The sequence below is a fragment of the Macaca mulatta genome, chromosome 19, assembly GCF_049350105.2.
Source record: "Macaca mulatta isolate MMU2019108-1 chromosome 19, T2T-MMU8v2.0, whole genome shotgun sequence".
Taxonomy (NCBI): Eukaryota; Metazoa; Chordata; class Mammalia; order Primates; family Cercopithecidae; genus Macaca; species Macaca mulatta.
Window position 1 is genome coordinate 54,972,045 of NC_133424.1, and position 26,331 is coordinate 54,998,375.

Sequence of the window (26,331 nt, forward strand, 5' to 3'; positions counted from 1 at the left end):
AGGAAGAGATGGAGAGGAAGAGACAGACAAAAAAGGAGTCAAGGAGAGAGAGAAAGAGAAAGACAGAGGCAGAGAGAGGAAGAGACAGAGGCAAAAGGGAAGTCAATGAGAGAAAGAAAGAAAGAAAGAGAGAGATATATAAGTAGTTAAAAAAAAAGCGTACCCTGTTCCTTTAAAAGCCATTATAGCAATTCTAATTTGGACAAAACAAGGTGTTATTAATAGCAACGGATAATTAAAATCCCAGGTACCAGGTTTTCAACAAAAGTTTAAGTACCAGGTTTTCAACAAAAGTAAAGTTTGCTAAAAGTTAACAGTGTGACATGTATTATAGTAACTTCTAATCTGTGGCCTTAGACAGTCGAGTCCACAGACATTAAAAAAAAGGTTCACTTTGGGAAAGAAAGGTTATCATCTTCGGATAAAAAAAGAAAAAAGGGGGGGCGGAATTTATATAAAAAGAGTGTTATATGGTAAATTCTTGTCCTCAAATAAACTGGTTGTTTAAAGAAAGAAATGTTTGTAATAAGTCTGAAAATGAAGGCATGTCAAAAAAGAAATTGCTGGTAAAAGTCGTGGGGGAGGGGGTTGGAAAGAAAGGTTATAAAAAAAATGTATGAAAAAAGAATTTATGCAAAAATATTGTACAATTTAAAAGTAACTAGACCTCCTGAATGTAAAACTATTGAAAAAAAAAAAAAAAGTAGTTTATGTGCAAGGTATATAAGAAAAGCAAAATATATCTTTGGTAAAAGGATTATAAGGAGGCATAAGAATGTACATTTTTACCTACATTAAAAAGTTAAAAATTATTATTTTGAAAGTTTAAGCAAGTTTTAAAATGTTAATTGTAAAGAACATTGTGTAAACATATTAGCTAAAGTTAAAGAAGTATCATCCAGTTTTTCTGTGAACTGGACATTAAAGTAAAAGCATAGCAGCTTTTCTTAAAGCATCAGCCTGCTCTTTAGCAAAAATTATAAAAGATTAAAAAGAGTCTGTAAAATCTTACCTTATGGTCAAACATAAAAAGTAAATAAATATGTCTATAAGGTTTTATTAAAATTAGGTTTAACATTAATAACACACTAATATAAAGATAAAATTTAGCTTATCTGGTGTAAAAATTATACAAGAAGCATTGTTAAATGTAAAATGGTATTTGGTTTTCTTTGGTTTAAAAACTAATAAAAATAGGTTCCAAAGGAAATTTCTCAGTAAAAAGGCACTAAGGACTATAAAGTTCGTTGCCAAGGTCCCCACATTTAAAACGAAAGGTCAATTTCTTAAAAATTATATACTTGGTTTATCTTCCACTTTCCTTTCTCACAAAAAACAAAAAAAACAACCTAAAAGTCTTTTAGCACATCTACCACCACTAGAATTTCCAGTAAACCAACACCAACCTGAAGATCACATTCTCATCGAAAGGTGGAAAGAAAAAAAACTTGAGCCAGCCTGGGAAGGACCCTACCTTGTACTGCTAACCACCAAGACTGCTGTTCATACAGCAAAAAAAAAAAAAAAAAAAAAAAAAAAAAAAAAAGATGGATTCACCACAGCCGAGTCAAGAAAGCGCCAACCCCTCCAGAGTCGTGGGCCATAGTCCCAGGGGAAAACTGTCATGCGCGTCCGTCCATGTGAAGAGGCCACCAAATAGGCTTTGTGTGAGCAATAAAGCTGTTTATTTCACCTGGGTGCAGACGGGCTGAGTCTGAAAAGAGAGTCAGCGAAGGGAGATAAGGGTGGGGCTGTTTTATGTGAAATGGGTAGGTAAAGGAAAATTACAACCAAAGGGGGTTGTTCTCTGGTGGGCAGGAGTGGGAGTCACAAGGTGCCCATTTGGGGAGCTTTTTGAGACAGGATGAGCCAAGAAAAGGAATTTCACAAGATAATGTCATCACTAAAGACAAGGACCGGACATTTTCACTTCTTTTGTGGTAGAATGTCACCAGTTAAGGCAGGGCAGGACATTTTCACTTCTTTTGTGATTGATTCTTCAGTTACTTCAGGCCATCTGGGCTTATAAGTGCAAGTCACAGGGGATGCGATGGCTTGGCTTGGGCTCAGAGGCCTGATGAAAACCCTACAAAACTAAAGCTAAGAAAAATTTAACTCTTTTAATCTATTCCATTACTCTTTCTTCTTTCCTTGTTCTATTACTGACCATCTAGTTATTAATATAACCAAGTCAATTTCACCTCAAACTATTGCATTTAATGCTTGCTTTGTTACACCCTGTGAGGACTTGCCAAGTCAAAGACAGCTTTCTACTTCAGAAAAGTACTTCTGTCCCTCCTGACTCCCCTCAGACTAGACATTAGTAAACTAGGACCATTTAATCCAGGGAGATTTCGATAAAGACCCCAGTGCCAACGAGGAGTGTTGCACCCCGATGTACAGCTTTCATGCCATAGTTGATCCAATGTTCTGTGGACCACTAAAGAGCAAGGATGGACTGCCCCAACTGGTTTTTGTAATTTCCCTAAAACCACACATTCATTTTACTGGAGGATCATAGAAGTTAAAGACTTAAAACAAACTTTAGCAATTAAGACAGGATATCAAGATGCAAATGCCTGGTTAAAATTGATCAAATATTCCATTTGCACATTAAACAAAAGCAATTGTTATGCTTGTGCACATGGCAGGCCAGAGGCCCAGATTGTCCCCTGCCACTAAGGTGGTCCTCCAGTTGACTAGGCGTAGGCTGCCTGATAGCTCTTTTCCAGGATTCTACAGCCTGGAGTAATAAGTCATGCCCAGCTCTCTCTGCTATATCCCAAAGACCCTGTGGGTCAGCCCCCGAGGGCCATCCAGCTTCTGTCTCCCAGCACTAAGTTCACTTCGTGTCTCTCACGACAAGGAGGAAACTTAGCATTCCTTGGAGACTTGAAAGGATGCAGTGAGCTTAAGAATTTTCAAGAGCTTATCAATCAGTCAGCCCTTTTTCATCCCTGAGTGGATGTGTGGTGGTATTGTGGTGGAGCTTTACTAGGCACTCTGCTGAATAACTGGAGTGGCACTTGTACTTTAGTCCAATTGGCTATCCCTTTCACCCTGGCATTTCATCAACCAGAAGGAAAAATAATACTAATAAGACATCATAAAGTGAGAGAAGCCCCTTATGGGTCTTTCAACTCTCATGTCTATTTAGACACAATTGGAGTCCTACAAGGAATACCAGATCAATTTAAAGTTTGAAATCAAATAGCTGCAGAATTTGAGTCAATATTTTAGTAAGTGACAGTTAATAAAAATGTAGATTAGATAAACTACATCTATTACAACCAATAGCAACGAGCTTTTCAAGAGTTAAAAGAAAAACTCATGTTGGCCCCAGCCCTGATACTACCTGACCTGACAAAACTCTTTACACTCTAGGTGTCAGAAAGAGAAAAAATGGCAGTTGGAGTTTTAACCCAGACTGTGGGGCCTGGCCAAGGCCAGTGGCCTATCTCTCAAAACAACTAGACAGAGTTAACAAAGGCTGGCCCCCAGGTCTAAGGGCCCTAGCAGCAAAGGTCCTGTTAGCACAAGAAGCAGATAAACTAACCCTTAGGCAAAACCGGAATATAAAGCCCCCCATGCTGTGGTAACTTTAACAAATACCAAAGGACATCATTGGTTAAAAAATGCTAGATTAACCAAGTACCAAAGCTTGCTATGTGAAAATCTCCACATATCTGTTGAAGTTTGCAACACCCTAAACCCCACCACCTTGTTCCCTGTATCAGAGAGCCCAGTTGAACATAACTGTGTAGAGGTATTGGACTCAGTTTATTCTAGCAGGCCCAAACTCTGAGACCATCCTTAAGCATCAGAAGACTGCAAGTGGTATGTGGACGGGAGCAGCTTCGCCAACCCCTGCAAAGTGACTCTGAAGAAGACGACAAGCCCTGCTCCAGTCACACCCAGAAGCTGACTGGTCCACGCACAGCTGAAGCATGAGACAACTCATCGCGGTACTCATTTTCCTTCAAATTTGGACTTGTACAGTAAAGACTTCCACTGACTTTCCTCAGACTGAGGGCTGTTCCCAGTGTATACATCAAAGCACTGAGGTAGGACAAAAGGTTGCTAAGGTCCTATTATTTTACACTTATTGTAAGTGTACTGGAACTCTAAAAAGAACTTGTTTGTATAATGTTATTCTATACAAAGTATGTAGCCCAGGAAATGACCAACCTGATGTGTGTTATGACCCATCTGAACCTCCCATGACCACAGTTTTTAAAATTAGATTAAGGACTGAGGACTGGTGGGGGCTCTTAAACGATATGAGTAAAGTGTTAGCCAAAACAGAAGAAAAAAAAGGGTGCCCAAACAAGTCACCTTAAAATTTGATACCTGTGCTATCATTAATAGTAATAAGTTCGGAATAAGGTGTGGTTGTCTTAATTAGAAAAGAGGCTATATGGCAGAAAATAAGTACATCTGTCATAAATTAGGACTGTGTGGAAATAAAGGTAAATTCTGGTCTTGTGTCGTTTAGGCCACTTGGATAAAAGAAAAAAATAATGATGAAAAGGATCCAATCCACCTTCAGAAAGGAAAAAATGGCCCTTCCTGTACTAAGGGACAATGTAACCCGTTAGAGCTAGTAATAACCAATACTATTGATCCTTGCTGGAAAAAAGAGGAGTGTGTGACCTTAGGAATTGACGGGGCCAGACTGGATCCCCGAGTAAATATCTTGGTTCGAGAAGAAGTTTACAAACACTTTCCTGAGCCACTGTTTCAAATTTTCTATGATGAACCAAATGTACCAGTACCAGAAATTCCAGAAAAAAACAAGAAATTTGTTTTTGCAATTAGCCAAGGCATGTAGCCCAGTCTCTGAATGTCACTTCATGTTATGTATGTGGAGGAACTGTAATGGGAAATCAATGACCATGGGAAGCCCAAGAATTGGTGCCTACAGACCCATTTCCTGATGAATTTCCAGCTCAAAAGAATCACCCTGATAATTTCTGAGTCCTAAAATCCTCAATTATTGGATAGCTAGAGAAGGAAAAGAATTCACTCACCCTGTAGGACGACTTAGTTGTCTGGGACAGAAACTGTATCATGGTACCACAAAAACAGTCACTTGGTGGAGTTCAAATCAAACAGAGAGGAATCCGTTTAGCAAATTCCCAAAGTTGCAAACCATGTGGACCCACCTGGAGTCCCACCGGGACTGGACAGCCCCCACTAGATTGTATTGGATATGTGGGCATCGAGCTTATGCCAAATTACCTGACCAGTGGGCAGATAGTTGTGTTATTGGCACAATTAAACCATCTTTCTTCCTACTGCCCATAAAAACAGGCAAACTCCTGGGCCTCCCTGTCTATGCTTCCCGTGGAAAGAGAAGCATAGCTATAGGAAATTGGAAAGATGATGAATGATCCCCTGAGAGAATCACACAATATTATGGGCCTGCTACTTGGGCACGAGACAGCTCATGGGGATACCGGACCCCCATTTACATAATCAACAAAATCATATGGTTACAAGCTGTCTTAGAAATAATCACTAATATAAGCGGCAGAGCCTTGACTATTCTGTTCTGGCAAGAAACTCTGATGAGAAATGCTATCTATCAAAATAGATTAGTTCTGGACTACTTGCTAGCGACTGAAGGAGAGATCTGCAGGAAATTTAACCTTACTAATTGCTGCCTACACATAGATAATCAAGGGCAAGTAGTTGAAGACATAGTTAGAGATATGACAAAACTGGCACATATGCCCATGCAAGTGTGGCATGGATTTGACCCTGGGGCCATGTTTGGAAAATGGTTCCCAGTGCTAGGAGGATTTAAAACTCTTATAATAGGAGTTATAATAATAATAGGTACCTGTCTACTGCTCCCCTGTTTGATACCTGTACTTCTTTGAATGATAAAAAGCTTCATTGCTACCTTAGTTCACCAAAATGCCTCAGCACAAATATACTATATAAATCATTATCGATCTGTCTTGCAAGAAGACATAGGTAGTGAAAATGAAAGTGAGAACTCCCACTAATAAAATGAGTGAGAGTCTCAAAAGGGAGGAATAAGGGAGCAGACCACCCCTCATATTGTCTTATGCCCAACTTCTGCCTCCAAAGAAAGAAGAAGTAAAAACTAAAAGGCAGAAATGAAATCCACAAGCAGACAGCCTGGTATCGCACCCTGGGCCTGGTAGTTAAAGATCGACCCCTGACCTAATTGGTTCTGTTATCTTATAGATTACAGACATTGTATAGAAATGCACTGTGAAAATCCCTATCTTGTTTTGTTCTGATCTAATTACTGGTGTAAACAGCCCCAGTCACATACCCCCTGCTTGCTCAATCAATCACCACCCTCTCACATGTACCCCCTTAGAGTTGTGTGCCCTTAAAAGGGACAGGAATTGGTTACTCAGGGAGCTCAGCTCTTGAGACTGAAGTCTTGCTGATGTCCCCAGCTGAATAAAACTCTTCCTTCTGTAACTCGGTGTCTGAGGAGTTTTGTCTGCCCCTTGTACTGCTACAACGACATCTTAGGGCATTCTAATATAGTGGATGGAGAAGGTGCAGCATCATACCTGTGGTGTTCTTGTACAAAGTGTATAACATGTGTTTAATCATGAGAAAATATTAGAGAAGTCCAAACTGAAGGTCATTCTACAAAATAAGTAACCAATACTCTTCAAAAATGTGAAGCACTTAAAGATAAATCTTAACTTTCCCAGATTAAAGGAGACTGAGAGAACAGTACAATGAAGAGCAATATGTGATACTAGATTGGATCCTGGTCCAGAGGAAGAACATTAGTCAGAACATACAGGGGATTTGGATAAGGTCGCTACAGGCATTCATTTTACAATGTTAATGATCATTTATTGATTTTGATTATTAGGTGCATATCTTAAAGTTAATATTTGGGGAAGTTGAATGAAAAGCATATGAGGACTTCGCCTAATTTTGGAACATTTTTGAAAGTCTGAAATGGTTTCAAAATTAAACATGAAAAGAAAAGAAAAGAAATATAGATCTTTTAGATATTTCTATTAAGTTTCCAAAGTTGAAGATCATTTCCCAACTTATCTTGCCTAATACTGGTCAGAGTAATCTTCCTGGAAATGCAGTTTGTCATGTTTGTGACCTTCTCAAAGCTTTCCAGTGACTTCTCTTATCTGTAGGATGAAGTTCCCATTACGTAGGCTGCCATTCAGTGTCCTCATAGCATGGCCCTAATCTCCCTTTTTTTTTGATCTGTACTGAAAAACCTGACCAACATTTTATTTTCTTATGGCCAAACTTGTTCTAACTTTTTCTTGCTTAATGATGCCTTTCCCTGTCTTCTCAACTGTGGGACTTCAGTCAAGGTGGTGGGAAATGTTTTAGAAGAAAAATTATAAATATAGCTATAGGAAATAGTCACAAACCTTCTTGGAAGTCTGGTAGTTTACATAGCTTCAGTAAAAGGTTTTGCTGAAGGCAGCTGAATTATCTTAAATGCTTAGGGCATAGATACACAGGAATGTAGAGGAGTTTATCTAAATATCTTGTTTACTCAGGCCATCCTAAAACCAACATTTAATCTTATGCGCAGGGAAACTATTTTCTGGGAGGTCTGCAATGTCAGTTACCTTCTAGTGGTGTTTACTCAAGACATTTGTCATTTAATCTGTACTAAATAAATGCAAACTTCACTGGCTGATCAGGGCCTCTGCTGTTAACTCTTTACCGGACCTTTCTAGGTATCCGTGAGTGACTTGGCCACCTAGCCTGCTCTTTCACTGGATAATTGTGTCTGAATGTATTTGTTCATCCATTGCTGGGTCAGAGTCTGCCGGTTGGACCCAGACAGTTGGTGTCCCGTGTGAGGACCTGGCATGTTGCTTCCCAGGTCTGAGGTATAGCTGCAAATAATCACGACAGAACCCTTGACAAAGAAGGTGAAGACTGTGCAGTTGGTAAGCCAGTAAGTCGATAAGTCAGTAAGTCAGTAGGTCATCAGTGCCTGCTTGGGATCTCCAATTTCGAGGGAATTGTTCAGGGTAGGGTTTTTATCAGGGGACAACAGTTATCAGCATAGCAGAAGCAGTATTCAAAAAGTATTCAAACAGCTGCTTAAAGTCACTGGAGCCTCAGTTTTGCAGGATCAATTAAGGGACCTAATGCAAATTGTATCATTTAACCCATGGTTCCTGAAAGAAGGTAAGCTAGACATAGAGCTTTGGGAACAAGAGGGAAGAAAAATTTCTGTTGTTGTTGTTGTTTTTTGTTTTGCTGTTGTTTGTTTTTTTCTGTTTTTTAAAATTATTCTTTTTTAGAGACAGAGTCTTACTCTGTCATCCAGGCTAGAGTGCAGTGGCACGATCTCAGCTCACTGCAATCTCCCTCTCCTGGGTTCACACCATTCTCCTGCCTCAGCCCCCTGAGTAGCTGAGACTACAGGCGCCTGCCACCACGCCTGGCTAATTTTTTTGTATTTTTAGTAGAGACAGGGTTTCACCATGTTAGCCAGGATGGTCTAAATCTCCTGGCCTCATGCACAAGAGCAATGGGTCCCAGTATAATCTTTAATGCTATGGGCTTTAGTGAGGGCGACTCTGCTCCCATTATACACAGAAGAGCCTAAAAAGGGGAAGGAGAAAGAACCGTCACCTACTTTACCACCCCTGAGTTCCTTAGCCCCAATATCACCTGGCAAAAATAACAAAGAGGAAAGGGAGGTTTTGCCTGAGCACCCTCCTCCAATAAATAAGAAAAAAGACAAGGCATACACTACAGCTATGGGACCCTTTCTTAAGCAAGCGACATTTGAAGGGGAGCTTTTAGCCTGCCCAGTGATGCAAAATCAATAAGGCAGTCAGGTGTATGTTTATAAAGAGATAAGAAAAGGCATTAGAAACCGAAGCTGTGCAGCCAAGCAGGCGCTGTGCGTTAGGAAAGGCTCAGCGGGAAAAAAGCCAGCAGTGCCCAATCTGACAGGGTCCTCCAGGCCAGCAGCCTCTGCCCAGCGGTAGGAGGAGGGAGGCATGCAGACAAAAAGAGGTGCCTATGCAAGCGCAGTGGGACCGCTGACCAGGACCTGCGTCGCTGCTCTCCGGCTCCACGGGCGGCCCATGGTAAAATTTCATGTGTTCCTTGTATACCAGGAATATCGCAAATTATAATTCTCTGTTAAAATTTAAGTTACATTTAAATTATAATTATGGCCACTGTTTTACCTCCACTGCCCCTGATGTGGCTCTCTCAAAATCTTAGTTGGGTAGAACAGTGACCTCTGAAGGGAGAGAAATTACAAAGAGCCCATGAATTATTTGAGGAACAATTAAAATCCGGCCATATAGAACCATCTAACAGTCCTTGGAATTCGGCCATTTCCTCATTCCCAAAAGTTTGGCAAATGGAAACTTTTGCATGACTTCCCTGCTATTAACGCTAATCTACAGCCTACGGGACCCCTTTCCCCGTGGCGATTGCTCAAGATTGTCCTGTAATTGTGATTGACTTAAAGGACTGTTTTTATTCTATTCCTCTCACAGAACAGAACAGAGAAAAATTTGCGTTTACATTACCAGCTATTAATAATGAAAGGCCAACTTCCTGATTTCGTTGGGAAGTGCTTCCTCAGGGAATGCTGAATAGTACTATCATGTATCAGTAACATGTAGATCAGGCTTTAGTTCCCAGTAGAAAAGAATTTTCTAATAGCAAGATTATTCATTTTATGGGTGATATATTACTGGCAGCCCCAAGAGAACCAGCACCTTTAAATTTATATGCCTCTGTTATAAAGAATACACAGTTGGCTGGGTGCAGTGGCTTACGCCTGTAATCCCAGCACTTTGGGAGGCCAAGGCGGGTGGATAACGAGGCCAGGAGCCCGAGACCATCCTGGCCAACATGGTGAAACCCTGTCTCTACTAAAATACAAACATAACCACTTTAAAATGTGCAATCAAGTGGAAATAACCACATACACGGTGTTCAGTTACCATCACCACTATTTTTCCTAGAAAATTTTTATCATTTTAAACTGAAGCTTTGCATCTTTTAAACAATAATAACTCCCTATATTTTCCACCCTAGACCTTGATCATCTCTACTATCTCTCTATGAATTTGCCTATTCTTGGTGTTTCATATAAATGGAATTATACATATTTGTTATTTTGTTTCTGACATATTTCACTTAATATAATTTTCCAAAAACCATGCATGTTCCAGCGGATGTCAGAGCTTCATTCCTCTTTAAGACAGATTAACATTCTGTTGTATGTGTGACCACATTTGTTTATTCATATGTTGATGAACACTTGGATTGTTTTCATATTTTATCTTTTGTGAGTAATGCTGCAATCAACATTCCCATGCGAGTACCTGTTTGAGTCCCTGGATTCAATTCTTTGGATATATACCTAGGAATGGATGCTGTTTCATATGAGAATTCTATGATTAGCTTCTTGAGGAACAGCACAACTGTTTCTCCTAGTGGCTGTACCTTTTTATAACCTCACCAGCAATGTATGAGGATTCCAAATTCTACATAAGGCTTTCACTTGTTATTTAACATGTGAAAAGAATAGTAGCCATATTTGTAGGTGTAGTGTGATATCTCCTTGTAGTTTTGACTTTGTATTTTCCTAATGACTAATGACGTTGAGTTTCTTTTCAGGTGTCTCTTGATGATTTGCATATCTTCTTTGAAGAAATGTCTATTTGAGTTCTTTGCCCATTTATGTAAATTGGGTAGTTTGTCTTTTTGTTGTCGATTTGGAGCAGTTCTTTATATATTCTGGGCATGAAACCATTGTCTACGTGATTTGCAACTATTATGTGTCATTCTGTGTTTGGTCTTTTTATTTTCTTGATAATATCCTTTGATGCACAAAAGGCTTGCATCTTTAGCTCAATTTATCTATTTTTCCTTTTTGTTTCTCATGCATTTGGGTCATACCTGAGAATCCATGGCACATTTGAGGTCATTAAATTTTACCCCATGTCTTTTTCTAAGATGTTTTTATGGTTATAGATCTTATAATTAACTCACTGATCCATTTTCAGATAATTGTTTGATACGGTTGGAAGTATAGTTCTCTAAGTTTATTGTTTTGCATGTTTTTACCTAGTTGTTTCTGCACCATTATTTGAGAGGATGACTGTTCCTCCATTAAATTATCTTGACACCCTTATGCAAGAGCAATGAACTATAAGGGTGAGTGTTTATTTCTGGACTCTCAATTCTATCCTTTTGACCCCTATTTGTATTCTTATGCCAGCAGCCTCTGTTTTTAATAGTTGTAATGTTTTGTGAGATATGAAATAAGAAAGTTCAATTTCTGCATTTTTTTTGGCAAAATTGTTTTGGCTCTTTCAAGGGTACTTTTTTAAAAGCAGGGAGGCCAATGTTGTGCAGTTGGAAAGCCGTTTCTGTCTTCTTTCAAAGGGGAATTTTGCAGTCTAGGGATCTTTTCAGGAACTTTATCAAAGTAGGTAAATTATCACCACTTCCATTGCTGAGGTACTGTGTTAAAATGTGTGTTGCCTCCCTTTGAGGAATTGAGAGACCCTGGAAGCACTTACCCATGTGGTGAGGGACAGTGAGCTCCTTCATGAGGGGCACAGAAGACATGGCTTTGGGACACAATGTTGTCAGGGAAGGAGTGTGCATCTTTACCTCTTTATTTTTTTGTACAGATTGCATCTCAGCTAGATGTACTAGATATTGAAATCTTTGTTCATTCTCTTGGTTCTGGTTTAGCTGACCTGTCAGCTGGAGCTGGAAGGCATGCCTGGCAGGGGAGTGACCCCCATGTGAAAGAGCAAGACTCAGCAGAGTGAAAGCAGCTGAGACCCAGAGAAGCCAGGGAGGTCTGACTCTTAGAAGCCAAAGACCAGCAGGTGGGTGTCCTCAGGGGCAAATGGACTACACTGGTACCCATTGCCGTGGGTTGGAAAAAGGTAAGAGGCTTTGGAGATTCCATTTTCTCTCTCAGCTCTTCAGCAGATTTGGGCCCTGGGCTGGTACTGTCCTGCATCAGGGGCAGGATAGACAGTAATGGCTGCATATCAGGCCTAAGTCCATGTCATCCTCTCAGGCATTGGCACTGCAGATGGAGAATTTTGTTCAGAGGCCTAGCCTTGGCACATGGGAGGAACCACCTTATTAAAATTAATTTAAGAAAAGAGTATACATGCTTTTTTCTTCTCGAATAATTATTAATGTCATGTTTTACAATGTATCTCTTAAAGGAATGGTGAGAATCATCTACATAATGTATGTTTTAGGTTGTCCGTTCTATAATTGCAGTTTTCACATATTCTTATAGAGACCATTTTCTTTGGGAACACACGGGCAGTGTCTCTGTGTTCATTTCTACTGGGAAATCTTTATGCAGGGTGGAGAGAGTCACATTTCCTAATGAGAGATGGAAAGCATCTGGCTACCAGAAAACATGTCCAAATGCTGCTGGTATGATCATGGGGCTGCAGGTGAAGGTCAGTTTAAGGAGGTGTCAGGCAAAGTAATTTTGAAAGTCTTTTTTTTTTTTTTTTTTTTTTTTTTTTTTTACAAAATCATGGGTAGAAGCCACCATCTGGACCCACCACATGTTGGAATTGATGAGGGACAGAAATGGAGCTCAGAATATTGAGAATGAAATCCAGGAGTGGCAAGAGGTTTGAGAGGTCGACAGGTGTGAGAGGTGAATGAGTGAAGGATGAGAATGATCAAAACGTCTTCTTTCTCCACAATAAGAGAACATTTGAGGTCCCTGAGCCAGACAGTGTACAGGCCAGGAACCTAAATGCTACCATTCATAGATAGCCAAGATGGCCCTAAGATGGTGAGAGAATCAGAATGGGGTTGGGGTTACATTGTGTATTTTTTTCTCCCAATATCTACAGAATTCCCTACATCCCACTTTTTAAAGTAACCCAGTGGGTGTCATTACCTTTCTCAGTTCCAGACCTTTCCGGTTCATGGTTACAGACCCTTGGAAAACCCATATCCTTTCTGCTGTGAGGTACAGGCCGCCAAGTGGCATTATCCCTAAACATGCCTTCTGGGACATCAAATTGCTGATTAAGTAAAGGTCATTTCAGTAGCTATTGAAGACCTCCATTTTACCTGTCTCACACTTGTAATTCTTCTACCAAGAGGTGATGGATTTTAGTGGTGATTTGCTTTTATAGATTAGTGAAGATTAATGCTTCTGCCAGGGGCAGTTTTTTCACTGGGAAAAGCATTTGGCAAAGTCTGGAGACATTGCTGGTTGTCAGAGCTGGGGGAGGGAGTCCTGCTGGCCTTGAGTGGGTAGAGTCCCCAGATAGTGCTGAACATTCTAGAGCTCACAGAGCCCCACCAGCATGACCACTACAAAGTTCAATGCTGAGGAGGAGTGGAGAGCCCTGATGTGCCTCCCCTAGCTTCCCTGGAGCTTTTTACCTTCTCCTTCCATCAGTCTCTACCCCTTTCTCACCTCAGCTTACTCCTTGAACGTTAATGTCCTCGGCTTGAACTTTCCCTTAGTTTAAGAGCTGCTGTAATTTCTCAACTTCCTTGGCCCCTTTCTGATCCTTAGCAGGGTGTCCTCTAGAGGGCACCCTCACATTTCCTGGAGCTTCCCAGGATCCAGAGTCCCCTGCCCTGTTTGGGCACCAGGGATATGGCCTTGTGCCTCTGTCCCTAAAGGTCCTGTCACTCAGGAGCTTTCTGTGAGAGCAACTGAGGTGATATTACCCTCCCCTACTTTTCTTGGAACATAAAAATATGTACAAACCTTGTAGAGTAAACTTTCTTAGTGCATGTCAAAATTTAAAAATACATATATTTTTGCCTCCCAAACTTTACTGGGAAAAATTTATCACAGTCTCGGTCATGAAAAATGACACATAATCAGGGTTATTCACTGTATTGTTTGTTTAACAGCAAAATATTGGGAACAACCTAGACTTTCACCGGCACAATGCTAATTAAACAGGCTACCTTATATCTACACAACAGAAGATGATGCAGCTGCATAAAAAGTATAGACTCTTTCAGCTATTCTTACGGAAACACCTCCATGTTCTGTTTTAATTATAGCATCTAAACATCACAGAATAAGATGCAGTTTTTGTACTAGATCTGACCTTAGAACATTATTTTTACCTTTTTTTTTTTTTTTTAAAGAGAGTGTCTCACTCTCTTACCCAGGCTGAAGTGCAGTGGTGAGATCATAATTGATGGCAGCCTCAAACTTGTGAGCTCAAGTGATCCTCCTGCCTCAGCCTCCTGAGTAGCTGGAATCACAGGCATGTGCCACCATGCCTAGCTAATTTTTTGTGTTTGTTTCTGTAGAGATGGTGTTTCACCCAGGCTGGTGAAACCCCAGGCTGGTTTCAAACTTCTGGGCTCAAGTGATCTGCCTACTTTCCCTCCCAAAATGTTGGAATTACAAGCAAGTGTCATGACACCTGATTCTGCCTTTTTTTTTTTTTTTTTTAATTTGGACCGCAGTCTACTCACCTCTTTCCCCATTAGGTGATTTCTGTTTTTCCTCTATTTCTCTACCATATGTCCATGCCAAAATCCAGATGTATTGTCTTTTGTTTAGAATTATATATATATATATATATTTTAAGAGAAGCTTTAGGAATGGTCTCCTAGCTGATTTTCAGGATTCTAATCTTCACTGTCTAAACCATGTTTTTGCGTTTCTGGATACTGATTAGAGTCAATTGTAGGGCATTTAAAGCCTACCAATACCTGTACCATCCCTCAGTGTATCTAATTTGGCTGATGTGTAGTGTGGCCCAGGGATTGGTTGTTTAAAAATAGTTTCAAGGAAAAGGGTCATTTTGCAGTGAAGGAACTTTAGCCCAGTGATCAAAGTTAACATCCCCAGTAGTCAGTGTTAATGACATCTTAGGGCCTTGTAATATAATGGATGGAGAAGGTGCAGCATCATCCCTGTAGTGTTCTTGTACAAAGTGTATAACCTGAGTTTAATCATGATAAAGTAACAGCAAAGTCCAAACTGAGGTTCATTCTACAAAATAAGTAACCAATGCTTTTCAAAAATGTGAAGCTCTTAAAGGTAAATCCTAACTTTCCCAGATTAAAGGAGACTGAGAGAACAGTACAACAAAGAGCAATATGTGATAGTAGATTGGATTCTGGTCCAGAAAAAGGACATTAGTCAGAAGATAGAGGGGATTTGGATAAGGTCTGTACAGGCTTTCATTTTACAGTGTTAATAATCATTTATTGATTTTGATTATTAGGTGCATATCTTTAATGTTAATATTTGGGGAAGTTGAATGAAAAGCATATGAGGACTTTGCCTATTTTTGGAACATTTTAGAAAGTCTGAAATGATTTCAAAATTTAACATGAAAAGAAAAGAAATATAGATCTTTTAGATATTTCTATTAAGTTTCCAAAGTTGAAGATCATTTCCCAACTTATCTTGCCTAATACTGGTCAGAGTAATCTTCCTGGAAATGCAGTTTGTCATGTTTGTGACCTTCTCAAAGTTTTCCAGTGACTTCTCTTATCTGTAGGATGAAGTTCTCATTACGTAGGCTGCCATTCAGTGTCCTCATAGCATGGCCCTAATCTCCCTTTTTTTAAATCTGTGTTGAAAGACCTGATCAACATTTTAATTTCTTATGGCCTAACTTGTTCTAATTTTTTCCTGCTTGTCTGATGCCCTTCCCTGTCTTCTCAACTGTGGGACTTCAGTCAAGGTGGTGGGAAATGTTTTAGAAGAAAATTTATAAAGTTATTTATAGGAAATAGTCACAAACCTTCTTGGAAGTCTGGGGGTTTGCATAGCTTCTGTAAAAGGTTTGGCTGAAGGCAGCTGAATTATCTTAAAAGCTTAGGGCATAGATATACAGGAATGTAGAGGAGTTTATCTAAATATCTTGTTTACTCAGGCCATCCTAAAACCAACATTTAATCTTATGCTGAGGGAACTACTCTGGGGGAGGTCAGCAATGTCAATTACCTTCTAGTGGTGTTTACTCAAGACATTTGTCATTTAATCTGTATTAAATAAATGCAAACTTCACTGGCTGATCAGGACCCCTGCTGCTAACTCTTTACCAAATGCTTCTAGTTGTCTGGGAGGGGCTTGGCCACCTAGCCTGCTCTTTCACTGGATATTAGTGTCTGAGTGTATTTGTTCATCCATTGCTGGGTCAGTGTCTGCCAGTTGGACCCACACAGTTGGTCCTCAGGCCTGAGGTATAGCTGCAAATAATCACGGCAGAACCTTCGAAAACTAAGGTGAAGGCTCTGCAGTTGGTAAACCAGTAAGTCAATAAGTCAGTAAGTCAGTTGGTCATCGGTGCCTACTTAGCATCTCCAATTTTGAGGGGTTGTTCAGGGTAGAGTTTTATCACGGGACAACAGTTATCAGCACAATAGGAGCAGTATCTAAAAGTATTCAAACAACTGCTTAAAGCCACTGGAGCCTCGGTTTTGCAGGCTCGATTAAGGGACCTAATGCAAATTGTATCACTTAACCCATGGTTCCGGAAAGAAGGTAAGCTAGACATAGAGCTTTGGGAACAAGTAGGAAGAAATCTTTCTTTCTTTCTTTCTTTCTTTCTTTCTTTCTTTCTTTCTTTCTTTCTTTCTTTCTTCCTTTCTTTCTTTTTTTTTAAGACAGATACGAGAAACAGAAAAGGTAGAGATGTGGGAGTTTAGTCAGGGTGGCGGAAAAGATTTTAGAGGAAAAATTATAAAGATAGTTATAGGAAATAGTCACAAACCTTTTTGGAAGGCCGGGGGGTTTGCATAGCTTCAGTAAATGAGTTGGCTGAAGGCAGCTGAATTCTCTTAAAAGGTGTAGATACATAGGATTGTAGAGGAGTTTACTCAGGTGGTCTTAAGAACACCCTTTGATTATCTGCAGGTTCCTGATTGCTCTTTACTTGGGAGGTTGGTAATGTCAATTACCCTGTAGTGATGTTTACTCAAGATGCTTGTAATTTAATCTGTACTAAATAAATGCAAACTTAGCTGGCTGATTGGGACCACTGCTGCTAACTCTTTTCTGGAACTTTCTTGGCATGTGTGAGTGGCTAGGCAGCCCAGCCCCATCTTTCGTGGGATATTTGTGTCTGAGTATATTTGTTCATCCGTCGCTGTTTCAGGGTCTGCCGGTCCGACTCAGGCACTCAACCTCCTTAATTGTTTTTTGTCCTAAGGCCCATTTCAGACCCCATCTCTTCAATGACGTCTGTATGGTTATTTCTGTTAGATGCAACCAACTTTCCTTTCTTTGAATTCTGGTAGGTACAATTGTGCAGAGTGAAATGCGAGTTATATTTTATTATTATTTTAGAAAAAAGAAGCTAATTTATTCTGCTCATTAAAAGTTTCCTTTTTAAAACAAATTTTAAAATTTTGAATGGAGAAGGATTAGAGATTAAATTGTTGATGTTTGAAATTCATTGTGGTTGTTAAAAAAAATGCTTGTTGTAGTTTCAAGGGTACACCTGTAGGTCTTTTATGTAGGTAAACCCATGTCACGGGGATTTGATGTCCAGATTATATCATCAATTAGGTACTAAGGCTAATACTCAATAATTATTTTTTCTTCTGTTGTTTTGCCTCCCACCCTCCACCCTCAAGTAGGTCCTGGTGTGTGTCGTTCCCATCGCGTCCATGTATTCTCTTTATTTAGTGCCCACTTACACATGCAATATTTCATTTTCTGGTTCCTGCATTAGTTTGCTAAGGATATTATTCTCTAGCATCATTTATGTTCCTGCAATAGACAAGATCACAATTTTTTTTTAATGGATAGGTTGATTCCATGTCTTTTCTGTAGCAAATAGTGCTGCAATGAAAATTTGTGTGCTTGTGTCTTTATGGTAGAATGATTTGTATTCCTCTGGGTATATAACCTGTAATGAGATTGCAGGGTCAAGTGGTAGTTCTGCTTTTAGCTCTTTGAGGAATTATCACACTGCTTTCCACAATGATTGAACTAATTGACACTGCCACCAACAGTGTATAAGCATTCCCTTTTTTTCTGCAACTTTGCCAGCAGGTTATCTTTTTATTTTTTGAAACTAGCCATTCTGATTGGTGTGAAATGGTGTCTGGTTGTGGTTTGATTTATATTTCTGTAATGATCAGTGATATTGAGCTGTTTCATGTGCTGTAGGCCACATGTAAAACTTCTTTTAAAAAGTGTCTCTCCATGTCCTTTGCCCACTTTTTAATGGTTTTTTCTTGTGTAAATTTATTTAAGTTTCGTATAGATTCTGGGTATCAGACCTTTGTCAAATGCATAGTTTCTAAATATTTTATCTGATTTCTTATCTTGTCTGTTCCCTCGGTTGATAGTTTCTTTTGCTGGAAGCATGAGTTTTAGATTTAGATATGTGAGTCTGAGTCCTGCTTCTGCCTTTAATGGGCTCTGAGATAAGGAAGAAGTTCATTGATGTTTTGGGATAGATGGATAATAGTAACTAATTAAAGCGTCATTGGGAGCATTATATGAGGTGCAAACATAAAGGTCTCCAGTGCATAGCAGATTTTTTCCTCTTCGTTTTCATCTTAACGTGTATATTCTCTCATAAAGCAAGGTCACATCAATTGTAACTTTAAGTGTGCAATCTAAGTCTAGCTCCTAAAACTAGAGTCTGTTAGACTTTACACTGATAATACTTTTTTTTTCTATGTACAGAGAATAAAGACAAGATGAGACCCAATATTCTTCCCCCTACTTGTCTCTTCCTACCTGCCTTCCCCTTTAAGATGATGTATAAATGCCAGACCTCCTGAAAACCTCCTCAAAGACATAACAAGCCACAGAGGGTTTCTACAACTTGTGTTTTTCTAGGGCATGCCCTCAGGCTCTGGTCAAATAAACCTCAATTGATTCAGAAACTTGAATCAGGCACTCAATTTGGTTAACATTTTGCCAACCATGAAGGGGTTCTGTTAATGGAGTTTAGAACCTTTGACCTGCAGGGCTTCTTTTTTTGTTCATGCTCAGTACCAATTATAGAGCTTTAGTTTTGACCAATCATGTGACTTTCTGAGAATTGACTCCTACTTTCTCTTGAGGTCCCTGCTTTCTCAGATTTTTTTTTTTGTTTGAGATCTGAGTTTTGTTTTTTCATGGAACTCCTCTCCTCATGGAGCTTTGCTCACTTCCAAGAAGGAACAGGAGTTTCCTGCTCCTGTGACAATGGAGAGCACACTGTAGCTTGGTCCCTGCTCAACTAAGGAGCTGGTTTGTGGTTTTGTTTTAGAATGTGGTAGCTGCAAGGTAAGACTTATTACTACTTCATTGTAACTTCTCCTTATGCTTAGAGTTTTCAATAGTATGTAAATAGTGCAATCACTATTTGTGTGTGTGTGTGTTTTTAAATAATTCTTCCTTTGGATTTGGCCAACTCTTCACCCTGTCTAATGTCCAAAACCCTTTCACTTGGTCAAGTCCAAATCTAACAGGAGCTCTAAATTATGGTGAAGCAAGCCTTGACATTGGCTAAAGTTCTGTAACTGCAGAACATCCAATTCCACCTCTAGAAACACCTGTTAGTTGAAGAAAATAAAAATATTTTTAACCCACGGCATAGTTCTTTGACAAATTTTGACGTGTCTGTCAGAGGGCCAGCAAATAGAAGTGTCCCTGCACAGTTGCCTTTTGGGGAGAAAAAGTATATCATAGAGAATCATTATTAATGCAGGCATGTCGTCCCTTATCTGGATCTGGGAGAAGTGGACTGAATCTGATACCTTGAAGATAAAACATTTAGCCTTGATTTTTCTCTGAGGGCTGCTACCAGCAACGTTTCACTGACACAAGACCAGCTTTGCTAAGTGAACTTCTTTTCTTTCTTCCATGACCTGTATTACCACTGAAACCTGATTTACTGCCATAACCTTGTTTTGGATGTGCAGAAATGCAGAAAAATAGTAAGTCAGCTAAAGTATAAAAATGTATTAATCTCAAGTTTCCTGGCTTCTCTCTGTGCATTCTTTCCAATTGGATGGTAAAAATCACTGTTTCCTCCACCAAATTTTTATTAATGGGAGAAGATTTGTGTTGTACTAGTCCTAGTGTAGTAATTCTTGTGTACTTTTTAGTGATGTTGGGGTGTGAATATTTTGATTGTTTAATCCATTTCCTACCAGAAATAGTCTTTTCTTTTATCTCTTTCCTTTAGTGTTGTTCATAAACGGAGGTACTGGATAAAGTTTTCTCATGTTGTCATATGTCATTGAGGTTGTGATTTGTGACCATGTCAGAGCACTCACTCTTGATCTCCGCTATCAGGGGGAGGAAACATTTTTGAGTCATTATTAGGTGACCAGCCTTAACATGGCTGAGAACCTGAGGTTTTTTACTTTTTCTTTTGTTTTCCAAATGTGTTAAGCTCCCGGGAGGGCTTGTCATAAGAAATCCCATCCATCTTGGACTTTTGTCATCCCAAGTCTTTTTGCTTAGATAGGGCAGTGGCAACACGAGTCTTTTGCTTTCCTAAGCCTATTCCTTAGAGTACATATTTTATTCTGTTGGGTTGGGGAAAAGATCATTGGGATTGGTTTTTCACTGAAGAAGCTGTTGGATCGAGTCACTTAAAATCAATACACCACTGGAAATTCTAATAGTCCATGGCCAGAAGATGGATTCTTTAAATTGGGACTTCTAATTTAAAAAATATATTTTAGAGCACTCTTATGCCAAACGGTTGATCAGAGGATTGAATTTCAAAGAAAGACAACTAATAGTGTTACGGCTAGCCTTAAAATTTCTTTTGACTAAATTACAGAGCAATAATCTGACTTAAAACAAAGCTAATTTTTTTTTTTTTGTAAACTCAAACTGGTTGCCTTAGATCCTCTGAGAAAATAAGAATAAAAGCCACTTTGCCTTGTCACTGAAGACTTAAAAATTTTATGCTTCTACTGCTGCATCCTGGATTTAATTTTGGATGAGGGAACCAGCATTGTTTTGATATTTGTGTGAGTTTTGAGTTTTTGAGTTGCTCCTTCATCTCTTTGAAGATGCCTCATGCATGCTTGGCTAAGCCAAAATCTTGGTTAAGGCTTATTAATTTCATTTGGGAGGACACTTTTGGTTAAAAAAAAACAAATCAAATGCCAGAAATATCAGGTGTTTGTCCTACCTAAAATCTGATAATAAGAAATCTGTGGCCAGGTGCAGTTGCTCATGCCTGTAATCCCAGCACTTTGGGAGGCCGAGGTGGGCAGATCATGAGGTCAGGAGATCAAAACCATCCTGGGTAACACAGTGAAACCCCATCTCTACTAAAAATACAAAAAATTAGCCGGGCATGGTGGCGGGTGCCTGTAATCCCATCTGCTTGGGAGGCTGAGGCAGGAGAATGGTGTGAACCTGGGAGATGGAGTTTGCAGTGAGTTGAGATCACGCCACTGCACTCCAGGGTAGGTGACAGAGCAAGACTGTCTCAAAAAAAAAAAAAGAAAAAGAAAAAAAGAAAAAGAAAAGAAAAAGAAAAAAAATCTGAAAGTGTTAACAGTAGATAGCTGGTCAGATGTGAGCAGGGCAGGAGAGATCTTTCCACCTCCACATACTAGAAATGTCAAGTGAACATCACCAGGTGATGGTCAAGTCAGGTGGTTGTTAACCGTCTCTCTAAAGTAGTAATTGGTTGCAGGTAGTGCCAGGGAGATACAGTCTCACAATAGATAGAATACACCTGCAACAGGTGATCAGCAGCTTCCGGAAAAGTTGTCAGATACTGAGCAACTGGGCTGATATATATGCATTAAGAGGTAACATAACAGAGTTTCCGGTATATGACCTTCGGGGACTTTTTTTTTTTTTTTTTCATTTGAGAAGCATTTTGTAGGAACTATGTTTTTAAATTTTTTATTATTTTATTTTATTTTAAAATCTTTCCTTTCCGAAGGTTTTTGGGGATTTGGTATTTAATTACATAAGTTCTCTAGTGGTGATTTGTGAGATTTTGGTGCACCCATCACCCGAGCAGTATACAATGAACTCAATTTGTAGTCTTTTATCCCTCACCCCCTTCCCACCCCTTTCCCCAAGTCTATTTTATCATTCTTATGCCTTTGCATCCTCATAGCTTAACTCTCACTTATAACTGCTGGTGTAAAAGGGGTTCAGTTCTTGATTTGATTCTCTGCTTGGTCACTGTTGGTGTATAGCAGAGCTACTGATTTGTGCACATTAATTTTGTATACTGAAACTTTGCTGAATTTATTTATCTGTTCTAGCAGCTTTTTGGAGTCTTTAGGGTCTTCTAGGTATACGATTATATCAATTGCAAACAGCGACAGTTTTACTTCCTCTTTACCGCTTTGGATGCCCTTTATTTATTTCCCTTGTTTGATTGATTTGGCTAGGACTTTCAGCCAAATCTGTTGAATAAAAGTGGTGAGAACCAGTGGCCTTCCTTGTCTTGTTCCCCTGCTGAGAGTGAATGCTTTCAACTTTTTCTCATTCAGTATTATGTTGGCTGTGGGTTTGTGTGCCAATTTTGCTGAGCGTTTTAATCATAAAACGATGCTGGATGTTGTCAAGTACCTTTTCAGTGTCTATTGAGAGGATCATGTGATTTTTAAATTTTGTTCATGTGGCGTACCACATTTATTGACTTGTGTATGTGGAACCATTCCTGCATCCCTAATGTGAAACCTACTTGATCATGGTGGATTATGTTTTTGATGCGTTGTTGGATTCGGTTAGCTAGTATTTTGTTAAGAATTTCTGCATCTGTGTGCATCAGGGATTTTGGTCTATAGTTACCTTTGTTATGTCCTTTTCTGGTTTTGGTATTAGGGTGATGCTGGCTTCATAGAATGATTTAGGGAGAATTCCATCTTTCTCTAGCATGTGGAATTGTCCTTGAATTTGTTTTGTTTTGTTGTTAATTTTTAAATTATCTTTTCAATCTTGCCGCTTTGTATTGGCCTGTTCGGGGTTTCTAATTCTTTCTGATTTAATCTAGGAGGGTTTCATATTTCCAGGAATGTATTCATCCCCTCTAAGTTTTCTAGTTTATGCACATTAATGTGTTCATAGTACCTTTGAATGATCTTTTGTATTTCTGTGGCGTTGGTGGTAATAGCTCCCATTTCATTTCTAATTGAGCTCATTTGGCTCTTCTCTGTTCTTTTCTTATTTAATCTTGCCAATGGTGTATCAATTTTATTTGGTATTCCAAAAATCCAGCTTTACGTTTTATTTATAGTTTCTACTATTTATTTCAACTGCATTTAGTTGTGCTTTGATCTTGGTTATTTTCTTTCTTCTGCTGGGTTTGGTTTTGGTGTGTTCTTCTTTCTTGAATTTCTAGAAGTGCAACCTTAGATTGTCTACTTGTGCTCTTTCAGTCTTTTTGATGTAAGCATTTAAGGCTATGAACTTTTAGCACTCTCTGCAGAATTCCAGATGTTTTGATAGGATGCATCACTATTGTTCAGTTCAAAGAAGTTTTAATTTTCTTGATTTCATATTTGACCCAACGATCATTCAGGAACAAGTTATTAATTTCCATGTGTTTGCATGGTTTTGAAGGTTCCTTTTGGAGTTGATTTCCAGTTTTATTCTACTGTTGTCTGAGAGAGTACTTCATATAATTTCAATTTTCTGAAATTTTTTGAGACTTGTTTTGTGGCATATCATATGACCTATCTTGAAGGAAGTTCCATTTGCTGATGAATAGAATGTATATTCTGGGTTGTTGGGTAGGATATTCTGTAAATATGTCTTAAGTCTATTTGCCCTAGGGAATAGTTTTAATCCATTGTTTGTTTTTTTTTTTTAAATTATTATTATACTGTAAGTTCTAGGGTACATGTGCATAATGTGCAGGTTTTTTTACATACGTATACTTGTGCCATGTTGGTGTGCTGCACCCATCAACTCGTCATTTACATCAGGTATAACTCCCAATGCAATCCCTCCCCCTCCCCCCACCATGATAGGCCCCAGTGTGTGATGTTCTCCTTCCCGAGTCCAATGAATCTCATTGTTCAGTTCCCACCTATGAGTGAGAACATGCGGTGTTTGGTTTTCTGTTCTTGCGATACTTTGCTGAGAATGATGGTTTCCAGCTGCATCCATGTCCCTACAAAGGACACAAACTCATCCTTTTTTATGGCTGCATAGTATTCCATGGTGTGTATGTGCCACATTTTCTTAATCCAGTCTGTCACTGATGGACATTTGGGTTGATTCCAAGTCTTTGCTATTGTGAATAGTGCCACAATAAACATATGTGTGCATGTGTCTTTATAGCAGTATGATTTATAATCCTTTGGGTATATACCCAGTAATGGGATGGCTGGGTCATATGGTACTTCTGTTCTAGATCCTTGAGGAATCGCCATACTGTTTTCCATAATGGTTGAATTAGTTTACAATCCCACCAACAGTGTAAAAGTGTTCCTATTTCTCCACATCCTCCCCAGCACCTGTTTCCTGACATTTTAATGATTGCCATTCTAACCAGTGCGAGATGGTATCTCATTGTTGTTTTGATTTGCATTTCTCTGATGGCCAGTGATGACGAGCATTTTTTCATGTGTCTGTTGGCTGTATGAATGTCTTCTCTTCTTTTAAGAACTGTCTGTTCATATCCTTTGCCCACTTTTTGATGGGGTTGTTTGTTTTTTTCTTGTAAATTTGTTTGAGTTCTTTGTAGGTTCTGGCTATTAGCCCTTTGTCAGATGAGTAGATTGCAAAAATTTTCTCCCATTCTGTAGGTTGCCTGTTCACTCTGATGGTAGTTTGTTTTGCTGTGCAGAAGCTCTTTAGTTTAATTAGATCCCATTTGTTAATTTTGGCTTTTGTTGCCATTGCTTTTGGTGTTTTAGACATGAAGTGCTTGCCCATGTCTATGTCCTGAATGGTATTACCTAGGTTTTCTTCTAGGGTTTTTATGGTTTTAGGTCTAACATTTAAGTCTCTAATCCATCTTGAATTAATTTTCGTATAAGGAGTAAGAAAAGGTTCCAGTTTCAGCTTTCTACTTATGGCTAGCCAGTTTTCCCAGCACCATTTATTAAATAGGAAATCCTTTCCCCATTTCTTGTTTTTCTCAGGTTTAGATGGCTGTAGATGTGCGGTATTATTTCTGAAGACTCTGTTCTATTCCATTGGTCTATATCTCTGTTTTGGTACCAGTACCATGCTGTCTTGGTTACTGTAGCCTTGTAGTATAGTTTGAAGTCAGGTAACGTGATGCCTCCAGCTTTGTTCTTTTGACTTAGGATTGTCTTGGCAATGCGGGCTCTTTTTTGGTTCCATAAGAACTTTAAAGCAGTTTTTCCAATTCTGTGAAGAAACTCATTGGTAGGTTGATGGGGATGGCACTGAATCTATAAATTACCTTAGGTAGTATGGCTATTTTCACGATATTGATTCTTCCTGTCCATGAACATGGTATGTTCTTCCATTTGTTTGTGTCCCCTTTTATTTCACTGAGCAGTGATTTGTAGTTCTCCTTGAAGAGGTTCTTTACATCCCTTGTAAGTTGGATTCCTAGGTATTTCATTTTCTTTGAAGCAATTGTGAATGGAAGTTCATTCATGATTTGGCTCTCTGTTTGTCTGTTACTGGTGTATAAGAATGCTTGTGATTTTTGCACATTTATTTTGTATCCTGAGACTTTGCTGAAGTTTCCTATCAGCTTAAGGAGATTTTGGGCTGAGACAATGGGGTTTTCTAAATATACAATCATGTCATCTGCAAACAGGGACAATTTGACTTCTTGTCCTTACTGAATACCTTTGATTTCTTTCTCTTGCCTGATTGCCCTAGCCAGAACTTCCAACACTATGCTGAATAGGAGTGGGGAGAGAGGGCATCCCTGTCTTGTGCCCATTTTTTCCAGTTTTTGCCCATTCAGTATGATATTGGCTGTGGGTTTTTCATAAATAGCTCTTATTATTTTGAGATACGTTCCATCAATACCAATTTTTTTGAGCGTTTTTTGCATGAAGGGCTTTTGAATTTTGTCAAAGGCCTTTTCTGAAACTATTGAGATAATCATGTGGTTTTTGTCTTTAGTGCTATTTATGTGCTGGATTACGTTTATTGATTTGCGTATGTTGAACCAGCCTTTCATCCCAGGGATGAAGCCCACTTGATCATGGTGGATAAGCTTTTTGAGGTGCTGCTGGATCCAGTTTGCCAGTATTTTATTGAGGATTTTTGCATCAATATTCATCAGGGATATTTGTCTAAAATTCTCTTTTTTTGTTGTGTCCCCGCCAGGCTTTGATATCGCGATGATGTTGGCCTGATCAAATGAGGTAGGGAGGATTTCCTCTTTTTCTATTGATTGGAATAGTTTCAGAAGGAATGGTACCAGCTCCTCCTTGTAC

The 26,331-nt window shown here is 39.1% G+C and overlaps 1 long non-coding RNA gene across 1 annotated transcript in view; it reads left to right on the forward strand.

Moving 5' to 3' along the window:
• LOC114675615 (uncharacterized) overlaps positions 1-26,331 on the forward strand; it is a 40,619-nt gene that overhangs the window by 4,760 nt on the left and 9,528 nt on the right. The window contains exon 3 of the long non-coding RNA XR_013410763.1: positions 11,731-11,930. This is a non-coding gene — a long non-coding RNA (uncharacterized LOC114675615). The remainder of the gene's footprint in view (positions 1-11,730; positions 11,931-26,331) is intronic.